Consider the following 13,432-nt stretch of genomic DNA (forward strand, 5'->3'; position numbering starts at 1 on the left):
AGAAATAACTATAAAGTGCATCAGATTTCTCTGCGGAGACTTAAAACGTTTAAAAAATAGACATTCATCTGTGAATGAGTTGTTTGCATCAGATCGTCTTCCGCGTGAGTGAAAGAAAACGCTGGATTCATCTGCAGCTCATTTCTTCCTTTCCCTCAGGACACGATGTTTGTTTTGTCCGGCGAGTCGCGGCCACGCGCCCTCACTCCTGTCATTTATTGCCCTTCTCTATATAATGGCGTCCACTACGTTTTGATGGTGTCGCTTACTTTGTTATTATCTCCCATGATCACAGTTTCAGGCAAGATATCAAGAAAAAAATCAAAACCTGAAATCTCATTCTTCCATTCCATCCCTAATGGAGAAAGCGAAGTGTTGCATTTGCTTTTGTCGTATGTGTACTCGCTACCGTTTTGTTTATAGATTTGTGTTTGTTTGAAATGTGCGTTTATACACAATAAAAAAAGGTATTTTCAGTTCTTTTCCTTTCTTCTTTACACAGGCCCTCCGAAATCCTGATCTGCTTCTCTTTCTCTCTGTCTCTCGTTCTCTATAACAGATCTGTAATCAGTGAAGACATCCGCAGTTATAGTTGTACTTAACAACTTTTACCGGTATACCGCGTCTCCTTTGTGACATGGGAAAAAATATCTCCTCATTGCTCAAAACTTCAGCGAAGAAGCAGGATCCCAGAGAGTAGTTCCAAACGTCTGTCGTTAATGAAACATACAACAAAAACAAACCGCGACACAGCTCCAAAGATGCTTTTAAAAAGCCACGACCGTTTGTCCTTTCCATGCTATTCAACTTTTGTCAGGCTATGAACTATGGAAGACCAGCTACAACCATTAGTTGCACCAGGACAGCTTAAACAACCGCCGGCTGCAGCTATAGCTGGTGCGCGACGTAGCATTAAGCAGGCGACCCCGCGCCCCTGAGCACAAACATTTTCAAAGTGCGGCTTTATTGCGTCTTATCATGCGCTATTTCCTCGAGCTTGGGCCGTATAAATCAGGCCCTCCAACTCCTCTCCTTTTAGACCGATTTCTTTTTAAACTCGGGCCAAAGAAGTGCTTCGGAAAGGTCCGAAGAGATCCAACCGGGCAATTCACTGGTGAGGTTGTCAGGCAGAAGGAGCTCGCTAGTAGATGTATAGCCTGTCTCGTGGCGTGACGTCATCCTTGTGCTGCCCACGAGCAGCAGCTCGTCGAATGATAAGGCTGCAAAACAGCAAGTTCTATTTTTTTTAAAGGTGCAATTGTTCCCTTACAACCGAATAAAACTAGTTTACTTCCCAAAATCTGTGCAAATGACCCCCTTCCGTTCTCAAGATAAACACATCAAAACAATATCATCTCTCTCTCATACTCACACACACACATAATATGAAGTCAAACATGTGACATCAAGTTTATGTTCAGATACGCCTTATTAAATGATACCCGGTATTCTCTCATTCACAACCTAAACCTATCCATACAATCCTTATGTCTGTGTTGTCAACGAGAGCTCAACGCTATGTATCGACGCGTAAGAAGGGTATTTATTCAGATTTACCCTAATTTTTAAAAATCGAATCTTGCACTGAGCTTTACTCATTCTCTTCTTCGCCCATCCTCCTCCTTCTCCTTCTCCTCCTCCTCTCATCATCATCATCATCATCATCATTTTGCACCGCACTAGACCTGTAATGATGCAGGTGTGTATTTTCGTCCCATCCCCCAGCGACTACCCTTTCAGAGTGTCTATATAAGCTGTATCACTATCCCATGAACGTTGAACTGGTAATGTAATATTGATCCCTACAAACGCTAAAAGCCTTTCAGCCTTACTTCCAGCTGTCGTTGTTGTCACACATGCTACTGATTTTGTCACAGATGTTATTATAAATATGTTACTGATTAAGTCTTAACTTGCAAAACATTCCCATTACATCAGAATGTAACAGACATTGTAATGCAACAAAAAGAAATTGAATGGGCACACATTTTTTTCTAACAATAAAATTCACAAAATCACAGCAGGGTAAAACTAAATAAATAAAAATAAGACCAAAATCAGAGGAACACAAAAACGACAGGCGTCGAAAGAGAGAGAGAGGGGGGTAGAGGTATTTTTAAAATGCAACAAAACTGTTTAGAAAACAAAGTGAGAAACAAAAGAAAACTTTGTTTCTCGAGCCCTGTCGAATGCTGAGCGCTGTGTACCTTTCCTCGGGCTTAATTCCTTGATTAGACAGCCGTTTTGCAGCTTCGCTCCGTTTCTGGTTCTCCCATTTGGGGCGAGGGTCATTTCCGAAGTTATATTAAAGGGAAACCTTGCAAAGTGAAAGCGTCATCGTCCGCTGCCAATTACAGCGAGAACCTTGTTAGTCGCACGTCCCTGCTTGTCAGTATCACCCCAGCGTTGGTCGCGCGAATCTGAATTTCCTGTCGGAGTGCATTTCATACGACTCCCTTCGTTTTCCTCGTCAGCCTTTCTCATTCTTCCCGGCAGTAGAACACCGTTAAGCGTCTGTCCTTTCCCCCCACCTTTCTTTTGCAGAATGGCAGAAAAGACAAAAAAGGCTGTAGATTGTTTTGAAGGAGACAAGCTCGCTAAAGGCTGGCGGGGAAAAGAAAAGGCTAGCGTTATTCTAGGAAACCTTGCCAGGCCGTCGCCTTTCAAAGCGGATGCTGGGGGCGCAACGATGTTTCGTTTGATGGAAGACCTAGTGCACTTCGGTTGAGTTCCAAATTCGCTTTTCTGTTCCCGAAGGTCTTCATTTAGTTTTGCCTCGAAACACAGGGCTAGGCCAGAGACAAATGTGGAATTTTGGGGGGCACGAAGTTGACGAGATCGATTTCAAAGCGAGATCAGACGACTTTTTTTTTTAATTTCTAGAAAATATATAGCAGTTGCTTAGTGAATAATAGTGATAATCTTTCTGAACTCGCACTGAGTCGATGCAATGGATAAGGTTGCTAAAATTTTGCTTACATCTGATATTTCCACTTCAAAGATTATTTTTCTGTTTTAGCCTTTTTTTAAACAAAAGGCTTTCCTTTCCTTTAATCAATGGTGTATTAAAGAAGGCTTTTTGGAAATCTCTCTCTCTCTCACACACACAAAGTGCACGCGCGAGTCCACACGACACACACGCACATACCGCGATCACAAAACACATTTCAACGTTACCTCCATATGGAATCCAAATGATGTGTCTTTTAGAAATGTTGTGAGCTATTTAAAAATCACGCTTAGAGCGAGTTTTTTTTATATTAAATATCCTCTTGTATGCAGATCACGTTTTCTTTTGAAACCAAACGCGGATTGTATGGTCCATTTCTCCCTACTGCATCTCGGCAATATAAAGGTGTAACTCGTAACCTTTTCCGGCTCTACTCGTAGGTTTCTCAAAATCCTGCTACTCCCATTTCCACTTTAAATCATGTTCAGTTGGAATTATTTCTCTACAAACCAAACATTGACGAGACGTAGACTGGAGAAAACGATTTCGCATACGTGGAAGAAAAATGGCAAAATATTTAACCCAACGCCGGGTTAATTTATAAACCAACACTAGTGTTTGGTTTTCTTTGGATAAAGTGCGGCCTCAGAGGGACCATTTGCTTTCGCAGCGGGTCATCTTGTATAGCAGCTCGAGCTGTTTTTCCCATCACATTTATATGCCAGAGGCTCCGTACACATGCCTTTTGGATATTTACCAGATTCTGGCAAAATAAGGCTTCCACTGAGGATCTACAGGCAACATCTAATTTCGTTAAACTGTCGAGTTATGAATTTAAAGAACTTTAATAGTTTTGATTGTAGTAAAATTCACACACTCACGATTTTGATAAGTACAAAGTCAGCGTCGGACTAGGCTATTGAGGAAAATGTCTTTCTTATCCTTGGGAGCACCTTAGCGCCAAAAGACTACCAACTGTGCTGGGCTTTCAAAAGTATTTTCTTCGTGCATTTAGCGGACATTGTAGACAACTGTTCAGAAGACAGATACTTTATTTTCGGAAGTAAGTAAACTTGATCAATCTTTGACACATTTGGTCTGATTTCTTCAGAGCACAAACTGACATGGTTGTTGACATGCTTTTAAAGCCAGTTGTCTCACCCAGAACATTTGTTTGTTTTTGACCAGTGGGAGAAGTAAGTACACCATAAATTTAGCTTCGAGTTTCCGTTGGGCTAAGTTAATATACCTCAGCCGAATGACATTCGAGGTCAGTAAGGAATGCGCATGCGTAGAATGCCGTGTGGTCTTAGGAAAGTTTTATAGATGCTAAGATAGACGGCAGCCTTCGCACATTTGCCCTGAAGATCGCCCGCTCACATGTGCTTCTCACACAGACGATCGCCTGCATGGCGGCTACAAGAGGCGAGATAACACCCCTTCCCTCTCCCCCTGACCCAGGGTAGCATTGTCAAATGAACCAATCGAAATCATCTAAATGCTTCTGACACATACAACACTTAAAAGGACAATAGGGTCTCGTTTTGGGCGCACTCGCCTCTTAGAGCCAAATGGGAAACCACTTGTTCTGTCCTTAACGCCATCTCTAACTCGAAGATTAATATATGTGCAGCCGGGCTTGTTTTTAATTGTTTTGTAGTCGCTGTTTACTAGATTTTCCTAGGTCACTGCTTCTAGTTTATTTTCGCAGTTCTAAAAAATATATTTCAAGTAAAAGACAAATAAGCTACACATTATTCAGATTTTTTTTTCTGTTGCGCAGAGCAGTCATATCTACCTTTTTTTGTTTGTTTGTTTGTTTGTTTTTTTTTCATTTCTTGCTTTATGTGTTTGGATGAGAAATTGCGAAAGTGACATAATCTTCTGCTGTCATTTGGAGTTACCTGTTAACAAATATCATGCTGTTACTTTCTACTGCTTTTTGAAATAACTGATAGACTCTGTATATTGCACATAACCAGTCTCATTGTTATAATATGCTAATTTAAGTAGTCGTTTGTACTAAACAATCCTTTGGAGTTCAAAATCCTGGAAATTGAGGATTGCTTTCAGGCTTTGAGAAAAGCTTTGGCTAGACACTGACACTTCTATCCACCCGACACGAAGATAAAACGCACCATTTGCTGCAAAGTACTGCCGAGTGGTCTGCGTGTGGAAGTCACTGGAAAAAAGTCTCGGCTAGCTTGGCTCCCTGCCCCAGATTCCCTGTGGATCGGAACTAACCCTGCCGACGTGTTTCTTTGGTTCCCTCCCGCTAGTCAGGGCTGATGCGAACAAGCTGGCCAAAGCTTTGATGTCGAGGCAGTTGTGCGAGTGCAGGGTTCGAAGCAAAACAAACACAGCGAAAGACTATGGACCTAGAAAGTACTAATTAGCGCACAAGGAACTATGGACGTCAGTCTCAAACAAACAGCGCTCGCGCTACTGATCACACAAAAATGTCCCGCCCCTGGGTCTAAAGCGAACTCGGAGTTGTCTAAGTGCCAGTGTGACGGTTCTAGAAGCAAGACCACGCCTACTTTTATCTTGATCTGAGTGACAGATTGAAATTATCTGAGGATACGTGGCATTTAGTAAGAAGTCTCTTCTTTTATGCGTCTTTCTGTCATTGTGTTTGTGCGTGCGGGCAAAAAAAAAACAAAAAAAAAAAAAAAAAAGAAAAAAAAAAAGAGAGAAGAAAGAAAACTGGCAAAGTGAAAAGGACGATGCTAATGATTTCGTGTGTTGCTTGTTTGTTTATTTATTTTTTTCTAAAGAGGAAAGAAATTAAGAGAATAGAAGGTTATTATGATTATGACATCTACTAATGTGCTCACTTGTAACTCGCCTCACCCACCGACACATTACGTTGTCATGCAGATAAATACAGTATCCTGGTATCCTTGGGAAAAATAGACGGAATTTTATTTACTGATTGGCAGCATAATACATAATATAATTACAATATTAGTGATGAATCTAGCTGCACTACTTGATTCCTTCTACATACTACCTAATATCGCTTATTGAGTCCAATACGCAGATGACCCCTTTACAACGATTACCTGTCTTACAAAATATTGGTAACACATTCTGTTACAAAGAAGATATAATTATGTAAGAATGGGGCATACACTCTGTCTGTCTGTATGTCTGTTCGCCCAAGCGTGACACATCAGAGAAAGTTCTCCGCTTTCAACTGACTGAAATGGTCAACATCTTTGATGTCTCTCGAATGATTGGCAAACAAAATTTGAAAGAAATTAAGAATAGATTTTCCAATGCACGACTGCCTACGATTTCAAAAGTTAATGGCGGGGGATTGTTTAGACAGTTTCGGAATCGTTGCGTTCGAAGCTAATAGGCTACTAGCCTTTTAGCCCAACACTGCTTTGTTGTATATGCTGGTTTCAGACTTGCTTTTCACCGAGTCGAAACAATTTTCATAAACATAATATTTGCCTAGCGAAAAGTGAGGTGTTTATTGTACAGCAGCTATAATTTTCAGTGGCATTGTCCAGCCACGATACTAGATCGGAGGAGAGAATGACAAGGAGGACGAATAATGCAAATTGCTTCACAAACGCCTGCGACAAACATTTCTCTGTTTACTTCGAAACTGTGGCGTGTTTTACTTCTTCCGTGCTGCACAGCCAAGGAGTAAATCGCTCATTTAGTGCCCCTGCATAGACAGTTGTGAAGTATTCATCCGGGAATTATTCTCCAGGCTCCCCAGAGGGCAGGCATGTACTATACCAGCTCCCGGGGAGAAGTCAAGGCAAACACAACTCCCGTCGACCTTTGAAAACCTCCTTAAGCACTCGTAGTTTCTTCTCAGACATTAGGTTCTGCACTCTATACCGTCCCAAGACAAAAATGAAAGTGAAGATTGTTGTCGGCAATAGAGGTACTGTCTTGAGTCAACATCTATTCATAGTAGAGAGCTACACCAGCGCGTATCATAAAAAAACTATTTTGAACACTTTCTGTTTACTTTCTTTCTCTCAGTCAACACTAAACAAACAAAACTTCGATAAAAAAAAAAAAAAATCTGCGTACGGCGCAGATGTACATCTCAAATCTATACGTAGACAGGTCATAGAAAGAAAGAAAGAAAGAAACAAGCAAACAAACAAACAAACAAACAAACAGAAAAACAGGAAGAAAGAAGATTGATTTTTAGAACAGCATGACCCACGTTCAACATATGGTGGACAGACACATTTTTGCAATTGTTTAGATGCCCGCACCAACTGGATCGTGAAAAAAACCTGAGAGATTTGATTACTCTTTCCAAATAAAAATCAATACTTTTAGTCTACACAGAATGCTTGTTAAGTTCTCAGAACTTTTTCTAGGAAAATAAGTCGCATCAGTGGCCAGTTTATCTGGACAGAAGGGAAGAGTGTTTGATGATCAAAGAATGAGCACGAACGCTGTGCTCCCAGCCACCGTCTGGCCCATCGATGATAGAGAAAAGTGATCAATCCTTTATGTAAACGATCAGCGGCCTGACCGCCGGGTACATCAAAGGGATTACAGCGTGGTGGGCGTGTGAACATGCCGAGAGGACGAGGGGCAAGGAGCAGCGAGTGCGCCTGGAACCCTGCTCGAGCGGTCCTCCCCGGTCGTCCCTGACCTCTCGCCCCAGCGGCTTCTCAAGAGGCTCCGTCAGAGGAACAGTGTTTCCTGCGTGGACGGGTCACTCAGTAGGGACTGGTATCTCGACTCAACTTCAAAAGCAGGGGTTACGTCAAAGCAACTTCTACAATCTGATGTAGGCCTCTTTCGCCAAGCAGATAATACTTCCCCTTGCTCTTTGCATGTATCACATAGTACTGTACTCATACCTCGAAAAGCCTCCTTTGTCTTGAAAGAAGACGCGAGGGGGAGGTGGTAAGGCAGAAATTGTGGTGGTAATGTGTCGCAGTTTGGAAAATATTATTGAGCAGAAATAAAAGTTTGAAGGGCGAGGACGGCATCAGGAGTGCGACACAGTCAACCAAGTATTTCGTGTTGGTAATCGTCAACCTTAATGATCCACATCGCTGTTGTCTAGCTAGTCAATCTCCAAAGCCTGCTAATTAATGATCTTCAGCACAGCTTTAGCATCGAAAATCGTATTTCACAATTTCGACAGCAGTGAAGAGAGTATCCAGACCGACAACAAGCCGTGCAACCTATGGCAGTGGTCCTCGTCTTCTGCATCAGGTGAAAAGGTCAGCATTGCTGCTGTTCGTGACTGCCATCACAGCATTACTGCAACAAGAGACATCATGAGCGACTTGGGAATCCTGTTGAATTCCAATCCAGTAAATAATTACCACTTAACTTTAGTCAGAAACAAACTTGTAGTTCATTACACTATTTTTTCGCCTCTCCTATTGCTAGTCAATGTGCCATGCAAAAATCATTTGCAAAACATTGCGAGACTGGCAGTATACTTAACGAACTAAATAGGAGAGGAGGGAGGGAGTGGCTCCTTCAACAGTTACGAATCAATATTATGCCTCATGTTGGGTTTCATATGTTATGTTTGAACAGTCGTTATTAATAATGACAATCACTACGAGTTATTATCGAACGCTTGTCGAGATTCTTCACGATCAATGAGAGAAGCATTCATCGTGTTCCCGGCTACTTGGCAAATGTGGCAAGGTGGTTACCGTGAAGGCGTTTCAACAGGCACGAAATCTGCTCGTGCGCTGTAAATTTACATGACGCCGCGACTCGTTTGCTTGTCAAGGCCATTGACGAAAGGAGCATGTCATTAAAAACTGAATCCGAAACCAGTTGTCGACAATCTAGTTTCGTCCATTCATCGTTTCGTCGCCACCCTGGTCAAACAGAAAGTGGATTTCACTTACGCGCCATGTTCTTTGCTTGCTGCTAGCATCGCATACTGCAGTGGAACGCTCGCGTACCTTGGAACTCTGGAAACGCTCAGGCATGTCTCGCGGAAAGCAGTTCGACTTCCTTTCTGAGGCTGATAGCCACATCCAAAGACTTCCGCCTCGTCTTTGGAAGCCGAAGGTATCGGCGTCAGCGTGTTACAGGCCGTGCAAAGCCTCGCCATATCAGGAGTAGGTTTCTCGCCACGGGTTGTTGTAGTTTGGTGGGCACAATTAGTGTGTTGTGAGAAGGGCTAGACTGTTTACATGTGCTGCCATTGTGTGGCCAAAACATCACAGGCCTGTGCGGAAACAGCGGCTCTCACAGCCTCCTCCGGTCCCGGCATCTGGAAAAAACCCCGAGGGACAGAGAATAGAAGAGGCAGCACCAAACACGGGAAGGAACAGAAGGGAAGAAGCGTAGGCGGCAGTGGGGGAGGAGAGATGGGGGAGGAGGGATGGGGGAAGGAGGGGAGAGGTATATGTCGTCCTGTGAGTGTCGAGTCGGCTAGTCGCCTACAGACGGCGTGCAGGAAAACACACACACACACACCTCGCGCTATTCCAGCAGTAGGTTTGCTCTATCAAATGTAGGTGGGCACAGTCTCGCAGTGAGCGTTCGATCACACAAAGACACACATCAAACATCAAACACCCATCAAACACGCATAGCGTGACAGCGTACCTTTGCAAAGAAGTCACTCAACTGTGATAGCTTAGCACTTTTATTTGCATATCCGAATGCCATGTTTTGTTTTCATCGAATTTTTCATCTCCGTTTTTCTTACTCTCTCTCTCTCTCTCACACACCTCATCTGCTACCAGAGCACCACCTTAGTTGAACTCCTACCCCATGGGAGTCTTTTTTTCTTTCTTTAACGATTATTAAAGGGTGCACGTGCGAATGTCTATCGATCCATTTACAGCTTAAAATTGAAACATCTTGTCGCTAATAAATCAGAATCGTTTCAGCATTCATCAAGCATAACCCAAGATAGGCACGGTGGGGGAAAAAAAAAAAGAGATAAAACTTACAGCTGCACAGAAAGGAAGGAGCGATGCTTTTGATGTTGTCACGGCCATGACGCGAAGAACAGAAGTCAATCGGGTCGACGTCGACAGCCACGGACTTTAAAATGTTATCAGTTAAGAAGAACACGACAAGCCCGGCTTTAGCTCTCTGTTATGACGGTTAGTACGTTAGGGAGGTCGCATCCTCTCGCAGGTGACTCATGAGATCCAAAGAACTTACTGTGATGTATTGCTGTATACGTTACCTCCCTACTCTTTAAACTCCACCGTGTATTGATTTCAGGAACACAGAGCACAGGCCATCAAAAGAAGCCTGCATCATCGAGAACTTGAGAGCTCCATGCACTTGGAAGGGCCGTCAAGAAAGGTTATAAGAGTTCGATAAATAAAGTTTTCGAATTGTTTGACTTTCATGACTCACAATGGGCTTTGTCGGTGAGAACAACACACACAGACACTGCATATATTTCATGTGAACGATGCGCTTATACTAATTTGTTTCTTGGCGTGCGAGTGAGTATTGTAAATGGGAGAGTGTTTTACAGTCATTAAGTCGCAAACACTCCTTCTAGCGTATACGCGTGCGTATATGTGTTCATGCCCATAAAAAAACACAATTTTAAGATAAAAATTTCGACCGAAGCGAAAAACTAATAAAAATAAAATCAAGATTATAAGAATATAGGTAACTCATAAACCTCGCCACAATAGGCTATTAAATAAGCTATGTTCTATAAATAGTTTAAAATTCAGCGTTTCACAAAAGTTCATAACTATCTTCACAGCATCAAATATTTGCAACCTATCTCACTACCACCTTGACTGCGAGATCTTGCTCCTATGCTTTGATGCTACTTTGGTATAGTTTGAAGAGGGAGACATATTTTGTTTTTTTTTATGTAAGCTATGTAATATTTTGAATCTATATATGTGTGTATTTTACTTTGTTTTGTGTTTGCAATATGTACTATTTTTAAAAGAAAAAATAACCTATAAAAATCTACTTATTAATCAATCTATTTCTCCACATGAATAGCCATATAGTTCTTTTCAGTCTTTTTCGCGAAGTCTTCTGCATACATATCGCCTTTCGTGGAGGGGGAAAAAAAAAGAGACTTCTCGATAGTCGATCCCAACAAGGGTGAAAACTGCACGAGCCAGCTCGTGCCTGCATCAGAGCTCGGCGACCACTCGACTTCAAAGCTGACCGCGTGGTCCTTCTGTCAACCCGTGGTCTCGCCTTCACAGAGTTCCAGGTAAATTTATGGAAACATTTAGATTATCCGGCGAAGTTTATGAAATTTTGTTGTCTTTCTAGTCCCCGCTCGATTCTCGTCACACACTTTCTTTATTACGAGAGATTGGGCCTCGTTTTCCATTCTGGTCAGATTTAAAACGCAGCTCGATAAAAGGTCGGGGAGAGAATATTTACAGCTCCAGTCGACTAGCCCGTGCCTTTTATCTGTTTGTCAATTCATAAATCGCGCATTGGGACTCATATTAACCAGCACCCAGCCTGGATACAAGATAAACTCTGCCTTTCTCGCCTCTTTTGAACAGCGCCCATGTTTATTTACCTTCACGTGTTTCGTTATTTTTGCGGCGAGATGAGAAAGAGGAAAGAAAGAGCCGCCGAGGCCCCGAGCTGGGCGTATATAGTAGACGGAGGGCAGCACGTAAGTTATTGATGTTGGAAAGGGTGGGAAGAGGGATGGGGTGGCGCTTCTAAAGGTTTTGACACCGAACATTAGGTGGATCCAGACCCCTTCTTTCTGTTGTCGATTAACCTCATATTCTCTCTCTCTCGTGTGTCTGTGTGTGGTGAATTTCTCTCTCTGTACACTTTCTTTCTTCTCTCCTCCCACTCCCTCCCTCTCTGATCTCTATCCTTCCTCTCTTTCTTTTTATCCTCTTTCAGCCTTTTCTCCTCAATCTTGTTCTCGTACATATATATATATAGTTTACATCTGTCTTTATTTCGCTCGTTGTCTAGATGATCTGGCCACACGCGTTGCTGAAATCGAATGACGATGTAATAAAATACATGGTTTGAAGCAGTCATGCATAAGCAAACAAACTTTAGCAGAAACACGTTGCAGACCTAATCTGTGAGCTCAGAATTGTTTCCAGTCGTAAGCCATTGAACAGGTAGTTAATAATAAATAAATTAAAAAATACTTGTATATAGTGAAATCCTTTGTTGTTGTTGTTGTTGTTGTTGTTGTTGTTGTTGTTGTTGTTAAATCATAGCACGTGACCAGGCTTTCCACATTTTACATTACTAGGAATACAATTGATAGGGTAAGGGTGTAAAATAGCACTTTTTTCAACGAAAACACGGACACACACACACACACACACACACGATTACATCGAAATGGGTATCCTGCAAGAGGTATTTCGGAAAGTCTTTAACCCATTCTTGAAACCTGGAACAGGCTGAATACTTCAAACCAAAAATTGGCAGCGAGTTCCATGGTTTGGGCCTAGCACAAGAGAAGGATCTCTCCCTAAACCTTCTGATTCGAGCGTTTGGCATCTGTAAGATACTGTGGGATGTCGAAGAACCCGATCCCGGTACGAACAGTGTTTGAGAATGATAAACTTAAGAAAGCAAACAAAAGGGTCTGTATTTATATTTCGCTGACGACAGATTTAGTTATTTATTCAGACCATGAATAATTAATTCTCCTTAAGTGCTTTTGTGTGTGTCCAAATAAAAGTACTGCAAGATTACTGTGAGCGTTTTAGTCACGCACTTTTGGGGCTGAGAGACACGCCTCCTATGGCGCCGCACCCAGCCACTGACTTTTCATCCACCAAGCTGGCTCGCCTGTCTGGAGTCATTTCTTTTCCGTTTCGTCTCTGTGGCTTTCTCCGTTAGACGGACGCAAGACTGAAGCGCAGACACGTATATCAACAGTCAGCTCTCAGCACAGAAAATGTCAAAAAGGTTTCGATTTCTCCGCTGACTGAGAGCAGACAAACAAAGTCAATCAACAGCAGTAATATCTGTTTATAATCATGCGCCTAGTGTCTTTGAAGGTGCTCTGGCTGGAGAGACAAAGGGATAAGTCAGTCCACTTGATTTCGATGAACAACAGGTAGGAGGATTGGGCTTTTACGCTGCAACTCAAACAAGCAATTAGGTGACATTACTAAAGGGATGTTAACAATGCTTTCCCAGTTTATGGTGGTTGCATTATAATATGTGTCTATGAGTATCGTATCTCGCTTAGTGAAATATTCTTTTCCTCCAAGATTATGCCTTCATAAAGAATGTATTAAAATTACGAGCCACAGTCCCGACCATCATTGTCGCGAAGGATCATTGCGTAAGTCCAAGTGTTCATCTTTTTATCGGATGATAAAGACGTTTGTTGTCAACTGCTCTTGAAAGATGAGCTGAGATAGCTGGCTAGCTCTGGCCCTCAGCGAATATTCGAGCACAACACAGCACCCTTGACCGCCATGCTAATTCCTGACACATCGGCCCATTCCGGCAGACGACAGGTAGAGAGCTAAGGAGTGTTGCTAAAGAAGAAAACAGTTTCCGTGT

At 42.4% G+C, this 13,432-nt stretch overlaps 1 protein-coding gene and 1 long non-coding RNA gene across 11 annotated transcripts in view; one reads left to right on the top strand and one right to left on the bottom strand.

The window, feature by feature from the left end:
* LOC112573981 (forkhead box protein D3-like) overlaps positions 1-13,432 on the top strand; it is a 64,765-nt gene that overhangs the window by 34,186 nt on the left and 17,147 nt on the right. For 4 of the 10 annotated variants that reach the window (XR_003101315.1, XR_003101308.1, XR_003101314.1 and 1 more), the window contains 3 exons: positions 10,157-10,240; positions 10,928-11,129; positions 12,312-12,450. The exons of 2 other annotated variants lie outside the window; for them this stretch is intronic. The gene's annotated coding sequence lies outside the window, so the exon portion shown is untranslated. Of the gene's footprint in view, positions 1-10,156; positions 10,241-10,917; positions 11,130-12,311; positions 12,451-13,432 lie in introns of all 10 variants that reach the window. 4 more of the 10 variants (XR_003101309.1, XR_003101312.1, XR_003101310.1 and 1 more) reach the window with 2 other exon arrangements.
* LOC112573982 lies at positions 4,756-10,092 on the bottom strand. Its single transcript, XR_003101318.1, has 3 exons — positions 9,877-10,092; positions 8,818-9,188; positions 4,756-8,209 (listed from the first exon to the last, which is right to left on the bottom strand). It is a non-coding gene; the product is annotated as an uncharacterized LOC112573982 (long non-coding RNA).

Source organism: Pomacea canaliculata, linkage group LG10 (genome assembly GCF_003073045.1).
Source record: "Pomacea canaliculata isolate SZHN2017 linkage group LG10, ASM307304v1, whole genome shotgun sequence".
NCBI classification, from domain to species: Eukaryota; Metazoa; Mollusca; class Gastropoda; order Architaenioglossa; family Ampullariidae; genus Pomacea; species Pomacea canaliculata.